The sequence below is a fragment of the Melopsittacus undulatus genome, chromosome 5 (genome assembly GCF_012275295.1).
Source record: "Melopsittacus undulatus isolate bMelUnd1 chromosome 5, bMelUnd1.mat.Z, whole genome shotgun sequence".
NCBI classification, from domain to species: Eukaryota; Metazoa; Chordata; class Aves; order Psittaciformes; family Psittaculidae; genus Melopsittacus; species Melopsittacus undulatus.
The window spans coordinates 17,126,011-17,139,543 of NC_047531.1; positions in this window are offsets into that span (position 1 = coordinate 17,126,011).

Below are 13,533 nucleotides of genomic sequence, written 5' to 3' on the forward strand. Positions count from 1 at the left end.
CCCGCTTTGCTTGAAAGTTGGCTCTCAACCGCTTGTATAGCGCTTCCCTGGGTCCCCCCTCAATCATAACCTCCAGTGAGGCCAGGACTGAAAAGTCATAAAGAAAATTCTTATAGTCTAAAAATTCTTTTCTCTGACTAGGTCATATACAGTTTTCATGGGTTTGTTTCTCTGTGCTCCCATGCTGTTACACAAAATTATCAACAGATCAAAACTACAGAGCAGTCTGCTATGAGCAAAGAAAGAAGCAGATGCTTTTAATTCAGCTGAAAGAAGGATAAAAAGAAAATAGAACATGTTAAAAAATTAGTTCAAGTGGTGATGAAGAGTTGGAGTGTCTGATTGTGCAAGTCAGTCAGAAATAAAAGTGTCCTTCTGGCTAATGTTAGCTGAAGCTGGGTAGCTTTGTTAGGCAGTCTATAAGAAACACTTGAATTTCCAAAGCACATTGTTATTACATTTTCTGCAGTATTACAGTTTCTCAGAAAAGTGAAAAAGTGGATTTTAGCTATATCATACTTTTAAAAGGAAACATTGTTGGGAAACATTCTCTGGGTGATGAAGCAGCTCCGGATTGACAAACTTGTGTCTTGGGAAATGATATCTGTTAACCTATGGAGCACAGAAGAGATCCCAAAGAAGCTAATGTAAAAAGATGGAAACCCTTTTTATTTCAGTAATTGTGAACTGAATTGCAAATCCCAACTGTCTTGCATATGCCAGAAAAGGACCCCTCTGATAAAACCACATTAATTGTATTAGAAATCAACACCAGCAAGGCTGTGAAGAGAGACCACTTTTTTATACCTTTGTCTGTTCCATTGTGCCTGATAAAGCAATATTCTTTGTATATATGCACTCCTACTGTGGGTTACACCAAACATAATCGACTTCCAAACACTTGCACCTGTATTATTCCTGTGGCTCCAGAGATGCTTTTTGTTCTTTGAGACTTTTACTGCAAACGTGCTACTTGACTTTGTGAGACACACTATCATTTTATTGGAGAGAACTTAATTTTTCACAGTTGTAAAATATCAAATACATTTTCTTTGAAAAAAAAACCCCACCTTAAGTTAAAAATAGAAATACCTAGAACTGCAAGTGCCTTTTTTGCCTGTGGAAGTATTAAAGCAATCTCTGAAATGCATTTGCAAAGGGAGAATGAGCAAATTGGTGATTTTTGTGTTTAATTTCTGTAACAAATATGCCTAGTTTGCCTTTTCATTATTTGATATCTTGGTCATAAAATTAAGCTGTGGAATGGGAAGCACTGCAGAAAATGAAAAGACACAAAAATGAATGAAAACGTTTGTGAAGAAGTTGAGAGATGGCTGCATGCCAGTAATACTGTTCAAAGCATCTAGACTCTGCCTGGCAAGAATGATGAAATGTCAGGAGCGAGCTGATTAAAGAGAGAAAGTAGAGGGCCTAACATAGCCAGAAATTTGGGTTGTTTGGTTTGGGGTTTTACATTTTTTTTTTACCAAGGAGCAGAATGCAGCAATTCAAAAAGACAGGAAATGGAGAAAAACAGTGTCTTTTTGTACATGAAGAAAGAATGAAACCACTGATTAGGCCAGACAGAAGAAATAAGCTAAATAAAAGTAAGTATTATCATATGTGCCTCAAATATGCAATGATAATTTGTTGATGGCAACAAAATAATAGAAATAAACTCGGATAAATTCTCCTCTATTCACATTAATGTTGAGTGGGATAATTTATAAAGTGCTGCTGCTCCAATGAGTTATCCTTGCTCAGCAATCCTGATTTGAGGAGGACTCATTTGTTCAAAGTGCTGCGTGAATGCATGAAAACAGTTACAATAGTTCCACATTTGTGTAATACTTGTTAATTAACATATAGGATATATTTTTTGTGTGTTTTTTCTCTTTGTAACATTAATTTCTGATACTACAGGTGGGGAAACAGTAAAGCCATTAATCACCAAAAAATGTGCAGTAACCCTATTAGTCTTTTCCTAAATTTTAATTTAAGTATTCAGTTTTTGATTTGCTTCCAACAACAGGAAAATGAGACATAACCTGGCTAAAAATAATTGTTTTGTTCTTCCTAAAAAGTCTTCAGAATACACAAAGCAAAAATTACTGGAAGACATTGAAAGGACTGTGTACTGTTGATCAGTCAGTATTTTGACTAAGACTTTTAGTGCAAAAGTAGCCACATCCTGAGCTTTTGTTATACATGCTGTCATCCAGGACACCATGCTGTCTGTTTGCCATTTTGGGCCTTCTATACGTAAAGCAACAATTATGCAGGCTGTATAAGTCTGAATGGTGTCTGACAAAAGTCTCAGTATGTTTCCAGTTTTATCATCCAGGTGCTGACTGGTGTTTACTGAATATGCCCTGCCTGAAACCTACATTTCATGACTTGTATGTAACATAGTCATAAACTTACAAATATTTTTCACTAATTCTCTATTCTTCAGTAGGGTCTTGTTATACTTCTAGACTGCACAATCACTTTTTGACCCTGTAACTACCATCATAATGGAGACTGATGATGGTGTTTTGACATGAATGAGTTTTTAACAGTCCCTGCCATACAAAATTCAAATTAATCAGACTTCTTGTGAATCAGACTCTCTCCTGTTCCAGATTACTTAATCTATATCAGGAAAGGCACAGCTGTTGAGTGGCAACTAACTCTGTGGCAAGCTGCCTCTGCACCCTCTCAGGGAATATGTATGTGCAAACAGCCTCTGGGGTGTGAATAACTGCATTCACTGTCAGTGCACCCATGTCTCTATTTTTTATATTTTTTCATGATATATCCAAAGTACTGAATCTTCCTGACTAGCTTAGTTGCCAGCTTTTGACTTTTTCATCTTTGGACTTTTCAGGAGTGCTTAAAAATCAGTTTTCTGAGTGGTTTTGTCTTTGAGCATTTTTCTTATTTTCCAGAGACATCACTTACAGTGTGTGCTGGCCAGTCCTGTTCCTAGTTTCAGGTGCTCAGGTATGAGGTTACTAACACTAATGCAGCATTTTGTTTGTTTGCAAGAGTATAACTTGTAGGCAAGTACTACCGTTTGGAGAGATTTTCACAAGAGACATTGTGCCAGAAAAGGCTTTCTTTACTCTTGTGTTCAGGCTTCTAAGAAGAATGATGCACAGCTAGAGTTCCTATTCTCCACCCCAAGATCTTAGTGTTATATACATTGAGAAGAAAAACTTGCCACCAAATTTGCATCTTATTTAGCTTGTGGTTACCCAGTGTTCTTGCTTTGAAGGAGAATGAATATGTGGTAAGGGGAAGTGCATGGACACAGTGATTTCTTCCAGCCTGGGAGCAGAGGAAGAAAATCCAGATGTCAGACATGGGAGGTAGCATGGCAGATGGTATCATAGAATCCTAGAATCATAGAATAGTTAGGATTGGAAAGGACCATAAGATCATCTAGTTCCAACCCCCCTGCCATGGGCAGGGACACCCCACACTAAACCATATCACCCAAGGCTTCATCCAACCTGGTCTTGAACACTGCCAGGGATGGAGCATTCACTACCTCCCTGGGCAACCCATTCCAGTACCTCACCACCCTCACAGTAAAGAATTTCTTCCTTATATCCAGTCTAAACCTCTGCTGTTTAAGTTTCAACCCATTGCCCCTTGTCCTGTCACTACAGTCCCTAATGAATAGTCCCTCCCCAGCATCCCTGTAGGCCCCCTTCAGATACTGGAAGGCTGCTATGAGGTCTCCACGCAGCCTTCTCTTCTCCAGGCTGAACAGCTCCAACTTTCTCAGCCTGTCTTCATATGGGAGGTGCTCCAGTCCCCTGATCATCCTCGTGGCCCTCCTCTGGACTTCTTCTAACGGTACCATGTCCTTTCTATGTTGAGGACACCAGAACTGCACACAATACTCCAAGTGAGGTCTGATGAGAGCAGAGTAGAGGGGCAGGATCACCTCCTTCGGCCTTCTGCTCACGCTCCTTTTGATGCAGCCCAGGATATGGTTGGCTTTCTGGGCTGTAAGCGCACACTGAAGCTGGCTCGTGTTCATTTTCTCATTGACTAACACCCCCAAGTCCTTTTCCGCAGGGCTGCTCTGAACTTCCTTTTTGCCCAACCTGTAGCTGTGCCTGGGATTGCTCCCACCCAGGTGTAGGACCTTGCACTTGGTATGGTTAAACTTCATCAGCCCACCTCACAAGTGTGTCAAGGTCCTTCTGGATGGCATTCCTTCCCTCCAGCGTATCAACAGAACCACACAGAATAACCCAAAAGGCAGTAGAAGTTGGGCAGATGGACTTGTAGCTGTGTGAGAGCAAGTTTGGGGAGATCTTGAACAGCTATAAGGTCAGCAATATGGCTGGCTTGCAGGAGATGATAAAGCCTAACTGGAGAAGAAGTGTAGGTGCAGGAGACATAGGACAAAAGCAGCTAAGGTGGTTAATGGAAATTGGTATTCACAGCAGCAAGATCATGAAGTGATGGCTCAGTACAAGCAAGAGTATCTGGGGAGCTGCATTGGAAGAGAGCAGAAGGCAAAAGAAATGGAAGTGCAAGGAAGAGTGTGAGACAGAAATAGCAAGCAATTCTCAGGCTTTACACATAACAGAGCTACTCATTTGATGGATTCATATTTAAAGAGTCTGGAAAAAACACTTCTATTGCCATTGATTTTGTCTGCTTTCATATCCCTTTAAATAACCACTGAAACAAGAAACATGGGTTAATTTTTGAACCTACCTTACTTTATTTCAAAATTTTCAATAAAAGTAGCTTTAATAACTCAAAGTACCATAATCTAAGGCAGAACAAAGCTGAACATTGTTTTGTTTGGTTGCCTTTCTCTCCTACCACACATCTGACATTCAGGATCACAATGTACTCTGCAAGTCTGCATGCTTACTGTGCCAGATTCTCCAAGTAAGCTGTGAAGGTTACTCTTCATGGTAGTCAGCCCTTCCTTCACATTTGTCAGTTTTAAGATACAATTTATAGCTGATCATGGACAACAGATGTATATCAGAAAATAATGTCAGTGTTGAGAAGTGAGCAAACACTATACCGAGAATGTGAAGCAAGCACATAAGCTGCAAAAAGGAAGGAGTACTATCTCCTCCTCCTTGAAATGTCCTTAACTGGGCAGCTCAGCTTTGTCTTGCAACAGATCCCACTCTTCAAGAAATTAGTCCCAGTCAAGGCAAACAATGAGAACAATCAGGTAGATAGAAAATTTGACCTGGTGAGGGAATACAAAAAAAAGGAAGAAAATGAAGTTCAGCTGGTGAAGTACATAATAACAATTGCAAAGATGGAGGTGTAAACTGCCCTTGGCTGTACTAGAAATGACAAAGGTGCAATCAATGACTCAAGTTACACTTTGGGGCAAAAAAGATCTGGGGCAAAAAAGATCTGAGGGACTGTAGAGCCTGAAAAATACTATCTAGTAAATACTGTCTGCACAATCTCTGTCATTTTGAAAGATTGAGGAATAGTTCAGAAAAGAGATATGTCCTAAATAAATCTATTTAATCTTTTTATGTTGTACAGATACACAAAAGAAACCTACTAATATATGTTCACGGCCCGAGCTTCAGGAGTAATAAATAAAGCATGTCATGCTGTACAAATTATGCACTGGCACAACACCCTATGAAAAGAAAACCTTTACATCTACTATTGAGTATATGCAGATGATTTGTTCTCTTCACACACACTATCTATTAATGAAAAACAGACAGAAAGAAGTAGAGGAGGTCAATCACAATCTCGGTAAGAGGCAACTCTTCCTCTTACAGTGATTGCAATCTGGGATTTTTCTGAGCTATACAAGCTGGAATGTCACTTGCCTGCACCGTTTGATGTGTGAGAAATCTGGGTTATATTAGTAGATGATCTTGTAGATGATTAACTCAAAGAATTGTCTGCCTGTTCCTGGACAATTTCCATTCGTTGTATATTCATCTCTTTTCTTTTGCCCAGCAGATAATTTTCTTTACTTTTCCCACAAGATTTTTTAAAAATCTCTTCCTAAACTAGCTATTCCTTCTGTAGGTCTGTGTCACAGCTTTCAAGTTTCCTGCAAATGTGTTGTTACTTTCCAATCTTCAGATCCAAAGCAAAACAAAAAAGCTGCAAAGCCCAAGTCACTTAAACAAGTGATGTATCATATAGGTTTTTCCTGGTTGCTTGGTAATAGAAATGTAGGCACGTGTCTCCCTCCTCCATCTCACCACCACCACTTGCAGATATTTTATCTTGGCCTTTCTTCTTTTGTTCTTCTCTGTCTGTGGGAGTGTTAGTTACAAAAGGGTTTTCAGCTTGGGTTTGGTTGTTTTTGCCCCTGAATGTATAGGTCACTCTTTTCTTTAAAAGACTGCTATATAGAGAGAGATGTGACAAATGGCAGCTGGGAATCTGGGGATTAGAAGCAAAAGAGCAGTGGGAGATCAATGTCACCTAAGTTTATGTCCCTAATTGTTCATCAGCAGTATCCACATGTCAGCGTGGAGATGAAGATGTCACCAGAAGACCACTCAGTACCCCTGGGACCTGAGTTACTACCTGGAGCTGTATACACATCGGTCACTAGCCTCAAAAGGAGAGCAGGGGAGAAAACAATGACACTTCTTACCCAAGCACCTTGGCTAGGCATCAGGAATCAGATGGGCTCTCCTGCTCAGAAAGGGCAACCACCAAAGGCACCTACTGCAGGCTCCTCTGCACAGAGAAGTAGGGTTATCAAGCAGATAATGCCTGTGTCTGTAGGGGTCTTCACTGCAGGGTCGAGAGGCCATCCAAGTTCTGAGCTCCTGAGTTAGAGCAGTGTCACCAAGATTATTTCCACATCTCACTCACTGTGCCCTGTCCAAGAAGGGCAGTTCTTGGTAGCACTTGGACTGGTCTGCTCTTCTTTCTACAGACATAAAGACAGGTTTTGCCCCATACCACTTTCCCAATGAACTCACCTGTCCTTCTGGGTACAAAAGGAGTTGTGGGAAGACAGGCATGGGATTATCAGCACCTGTGTAACTTAGCCCACAGTGTCACTGCAAGGTGGGTGAATCACAAGTCCAAAGAGCAATCCTTGGCCTCACATTTATACATACATTTGTGCTACCTTATGAAAACACCTCATAGATAGGTGAATGGAAGGGTAGGAGTAAGAGCTGAGAAAGCAAAGGGCCCCAACTGCACTCGAGGCAGGAGGGTCAGCTCAAAGTATTTTGCCCTCACCTATCCCTCTCTCTCACAGCCATGAAGTTTTACCAATACAAGAGGTGATTCAAAAAGCAGATTAAACATGCCTGCCCTAACAACAGGAAAAAATGGCCCCAATTTAATCTACCATCACAAGCCTGTCAGGGCATAAGGTCAGCAGTGGAGACATACCTAAGGGTTCACAGACATACACATAACTGAGCAAGTTAGATCTTGACACTTTCCTTGTTTAATCCATCATGTATGAATGGTTGCCTTTCACTTCTTTTTTTGTTTCAGAAATGTGTGCAGGCTGATTGCAACATCCTCAGATATGCTCATTATTCAAAATTATTTTCAAATAAGTTTGCAGAATGTTTCCCAAGTGCAGAGCCTGTGATTTTGTAATGAAGTGCTGGTTATCTGGGCTTTCTTGGTTGAGTAACTCATTCGTTGCTAGGTTTGCCTCAGTATTAGAGAACTCAGTGGAAGACAAATAGCAAGCTCTCACTGCCATCATCTAATATACCACTGGAAATGTATCGCCAGCTGAAACATCCCTTTAGACTGAGTATGCAAATTATTATCCTGTCTTCATTTAGATGTGAATGTATCATGAACTCAGAACTTGGTTTGGAATTCAGATAATTATTTATAGGCACGTGTTTACGCTGTTCACTCAGCTCTGGTGGTGTACCATCATTCAGTTAGGTGACAATGTGTGCGGCAAAGTGGCATCTCTGTAGCCTTAATTTACTCATCACAAGGTGCATTGGTTTCTTGATTTCTGGAGAAACCTCCAGATGGTATGATGTAAAGTAACATTCTAAAATAAAAAGTGACATTTGTTGCCTTTCAGTACCTAAGGGAGGCTTATATGAAAGATAGCGATAAAGCATGGGAATGGAGATCTCCTGTTGTGATAGGACAAGGAGTTTTAAACTAAAAAAGGTTAGATTTAGACTAGGTAGAAGAAAGAATTTTTTTTACAATGAGGGTGGTGAAACACTGGAACAAGTTACCTAGAGAGGTGGTAGATGCTCCATGCCTGGAAACATTCAATGTCAGGCTGGAGGGGGCTCTGAGCAACCTCATCTAGTTGAGAAAGTTCCTGCTCATTGCAGGAGGGCTGGACTAGATGACCTTTAAAGGTCCTTTCCAACCAAAACTATTCTATGATTCAGTGATTCTAAAGGAAAAAGTAATGAGTGTTCTGGAGTGGAGCTCACTGCACGCAAAACCTTGGCATAATACAGAATAAAGAGCCTCTCAGACACTGTGTTCCTGAATCTAGGCAAGACACATTCAAAAGAACAGGAGTGATCGGCATGCACAGACATGGTGTTTCAGTGCAAGCAAATGAACCCCTCTCACAGGATGCCCTATGCTCAGCACTGTCAGAAGAGAAGATCAGGTCCCAGTTTATCTCTCCAGTGACAGCCGTGAATTGCCATTGTCTACTTTTGCACACATTCATTTTCACTCCACATTGCAGGCTGCAGAAAAAAATCCCCCAGGAGTACAATATTCCCCAGCACTGTACTTGGGCATAATATCAAAACAAATTTACCAAGAAGACCAGGACCCTAAGATTCTGCAGCACATCTTCCTGCAGCACTATGGGACTGCTATCACCTTCACATCCAGTTCATAATCAGATGCTCCTTGCTCTTCTGGCACAGATAGATACAGAGAAGATAGTTGTTAGGTTATATTATTAAAGGCTAATCACCAGATTACACAAAGGCCTGGTGAGGAGCAGACGAACAATGAAGCCCTAGCAACCTAATAACTTGAAAGCTGTTCACAATGAATTGACTGTTCTGAAGACTATCCAAGGGAAAGTGTTCACCTTCATGTCTGCTGTGAAACCCACCAAGGTGAGTTAACCAAAGAAGCTATCTCCCCAGAAAAACCTGCAGACTGCAGGGATTATTGCCTACAGGGGCACAGAACTCACTATGGGATACTGGAAAGGGCATTTGGGGATTGTATGAAACTTCCTGTGTCAAACTTTAAGGAGATTGTAGGAATGTATGAGGCTTATGGGTTATTTAGGTGAAGGAACAAAAGTGACAAAAGGGAGGCACCAAAGTGGATTGGGGAGGGACAAGCAAGTGAAAATAGAGGTAAAAGGGGACAAAAGGGGCTGGTTATGTGTAAACAGGTTGCTAGTCAATGCACTTGTCTGACTGAGCCTAGTGCTTCATCACCACAGTTTAATCAATATTCTGGTAAATCCTATTTATAAAGATCTTCTGTTCTCAGTAGGAATGTGTGAACATTAGTGAGCTTCAAGATGGACTTGTAGGTAAGTAGGATAAGAGGTGAGTGTACCAGCAACAAGAGCAGAACTGTGAACCTTCATGTGTAGTATGTCTGGGTGCCAGCACCTGGGGAGACCAGGGAGACCTGCTACCAGGATGACCCATGCTGTGTTTTTAAATATATATACCTATATACATAAAATATACATATGTAAACACAAAATAATATTTTCCATTGGTGGACTTGAGCACTAATCAGCTGGAGAAAAGAAACAGATTCAGGGAGGCTGTGCTCTTTGAGAGTGCTATGTTTCCATGTGAGGGCTGGTAAGGCACTGTTTCTATGTGTATGACTGACCATGTGTGGGTGTGAGCATGCTCTCAGCCTCTCCAGTGGCCTAACTTCACTATCAAAATACCTTCTGACTTCAGAGTTTAAGAAGAGAAAGAGTATATTAAGCATATAGAGAGATCTGAATACATATAATGCATACATAAGCTTGAGAGATCACAATAAAAGTAGGACCACAAAGCAGATACATCTGGTTGCTGCAGGAGTGCATTATGCCAGTATACATTCTATTTTACATCCGCATCTTTTCTCCTGGCCACCCTGTTTTCCGTGGCATTTCATAACAGTTTAGAAAGCTTCCTTGCTGGAAGGAAAGCCCTCTGAACCTTGGGCAGAGTTCAGCTCCTGGGAACACACACAAGCAAATTGTGAGCCAAGGATGGCAAGAAGCAGCTCTTCAAAAATTTCTCATCATCCTGCTGCAGGGCTACGAAAGCCATCTCAACTGCCCACCCTGTCCTACCCTTATATCTGAGCAATGGTCCTCTTTGTGTTAAGTGAGACTCTGGACTCTTCTGCCACACTTCTCTTTTTTCCCAAGAGAAGCTTTGTTTTTTAAAAGGGAGTTTATGTCTAATTTCATAAATGGAGATGTGGCTCTGACGTGACTGTCCACTATTCGTATTCACAAAGTATTAACTCACAAGAAAGGTATCACTATTTCATTGCAGCCTTGCCATGCCTGGCAGCACTGTGCAGTGATTTCTTATTACAGTAAAGCCTTCTGAAACAAGAATGAGATTTTCCCGTACCCTGTTTACCCTCTCCACATTATTTTTGCATAAGAAAGTTGCTAAAAAGATATCATAGGCTGTAAGGACTGTTACTGTTTCTCAGAGAAGCAGCTTTGAAGATGCATTTTTGAAACACTGTCCTTCATTTCAGTAATAGTGGAAACTGTCCAGGAGTAAATAAAAATCTGAGCAACAAGTATGACAGACAATGGCTTTTTTCCCCCAGAAACAAATTGCAAGCCTTCTGGCCCCACCCTTGCTTCTCTGCCTGCCATCAGGTGCTGCTGTCATACTGTCTGGTCCTTTCATAACTCTCAAAGCCAACAAGAAAAACCACATTTCATTTCCAAAATGGATTTCAGCCCAAATCCAGCTCTGAAGATTAGTCTCCATCACTTCTTCATGAGCATTAGCAGCATCAGCCTGTGTAACCCTTCCCAGTATTTGTTTCACACATATGAAAGCACACAGATGGCCAATTATGCCAGTGACTGCACTGAATTATTATGTATAATTAGAGATGAGAGCAAGTGTCTAAGCTGAGAAAAAGTCAGGTCTGATTCTATCAGACTTGTGGATTTCTGGGGCTGGGCTAGGCAGCTGCTTCATCCCTTATCTTTATATGTAATGCTTCATCACAGGCATTTCATGAGCCATTCATATCATGAATGAGAGCAGGGGATAAGGAGGTGAGGTGAGGTGCAGGGAAGAAAGTGACACTCTGCTGCCAGGAGCACAGGGGGGAAACCGGGGGCAGCAGAGGGGGTGATGAGTGCCGGCCAAGAGACAACAAGCGGGAGCTCAGCGTTAGGCCAGGGCTTTTCAGAGCATGAGGAGGGGGAAGTACAGGACACCAATTTTTCTCTTTGTAAATCTTGACAGCAAAGTATGGATTGCTCAGCTTCCTGCTAAATATTTCATATTGAAAGAGAAAACAAAACAAAGCAAAACCAAACCAAAACCAAACCATGAGAAAAGAGAGGTAGTGTTATTATTCATATAAATAAGAAGGCTGAGGAATAAGCCCACTTCTCCTCCTACCTCATCTTGAGAGAAATTAGTGGCATTTGTTGCTACCCTGCTATGTTCTACAAGAAACACAAGATTATGCTTTTCACTTCAGGGTCTAGTAGAAAGACTTGGCTGTGAGAAATCAAAGCTTTTAGATAGCACGAAAGTCTGAATTAATACTTCAAGAATCCCATGTGGACTGGTATTTTGTTCTCTTCTTTCAAGTTATTCAAGTACAAAAGTAATTAATTCTTCAATCACAGTTGAACCTTGACTATTTTATACTAAAATTTGTGTGACTCACTGGAAGCTGCTAACTTTTTCAGGTTCATAACCATGAAAGCAATGAACAGCAGAAATTAATGTTTCTCAAAACATACTTATTTTCATTTGATAACTTTAGTTTAATGTCATTTCAGATACTATGGAGTTGCTAATCAGTCACCAAAATACAATTCTAGTATATTTTATAATCAATGACATCTCAATAGAAAAGCTTCCTAGCCCCTTAAAAGATGTCCAGTGTGATCTTCTGTTGAAATGGGAGAGAGATTGCTGATTATATGAACAATCTAGAAAGTGGGTGGAAGGTGCTTTACAATTACTTTTTAGTATAATGGGCTACTGTTTACTTCTATACATGCTTTGTGGTAGTGGCACCTATATTTATGGTGGCAAAATGTTAAATATTTGACAAAGCTCCCTGAAGGTTATTTTGCTGGCTGTATTTATTGGATTTGTATAGCAAACATTTAAATACATTGCTCTATTAATTATTTTTTACAATAATCAGTTTCCTCTCTACCTCATCAAATAAAGCATTTTTCAGTCAACAGATTCATCAAAACACTTCCCATTTTTGAGGTCTGATCTTTGAAGAGCTATTACAAACATTTTAATGCTTGGAAAAAATAAATTATAAGGAATGTGCCTATCACAATTTTAAGGTTGTCAAGTTCAAAAAAAAAAAAGATAAGAAATGCAGACCTCAGAAAAAAAATCAATACAGTGTAGTTTGCAATATTTTCTAGTCAATCTTGTTAATATATAGCTAAATATATGTAATTCTTCCTGCCACAACAAATCTAAAAAGAGCACTATCTCTGACATTTGCCACCTAAGCATCTCCTTATGTGATACATCATGTAATAATGCCCCCATGTTAAATAATATACCCAAACCCAACCAACCAACCAACCAAACAAAACCAAAACCACAAAAACCAAAAAACCGTTAACTCTATCGTTTCAGCATTAGTTTTACATAGGTCTGAAGCAATCCTCCTGGATTGCTACTGTTGCTGGATACTCAGTGGGCTCCACTAACACCGTTTCTTTTTGCATATTAACAATAACCAATTACAGCTCTGCTACTTTAATGGCTCACTGTTTTCTCATTCCCTCCCTTTCTGAAGTTATGATCATGTATTGAGGTACCTATAATCATAACAATAGCTGAAATAATTATCTGTTCCACACATCATTAGATGAGCTAAAGAGGAGTGTGACCAAAACAGCTTTACACCACCCTTCAAATACCACCTAGATTACCCTTCTCCTTTCATGCAGAGCCATGGAGCCACGGAGCCACTAGTCCAAGCTTTCACTGTGATCCAGAGATGTAATTTTAATACTCTGTGGCTTGGTTTTCCATCCTGCCTTAGTTTCCAAGAGAGCTTGATGCTCCTGGTTAACAGGTCATGGTACCTTAGTGTTCATCAAGGTGTGACCCAAAAGGGGAATAAAATAACCAGAGCTAGCCAGATGACTGTCTTTTACTTCAACTTGCTTTATTGTTGGAAGAAAAGCAGTGCTGTGCTTGCTGGGACACAAAGGCCAACAATCACAGCATTTTTGTGGGAGGGAAAAAGCCTGAAAAAAATTCCACTTTGGAAGGATGAAGACATATTTTCGGCTTGTTTCCTGGGCTGCCCAGCTCCTCTGGCTGCCTGCTATATAGGCGGGCTCCCACAGAGCTGAAAGCCTGCTCC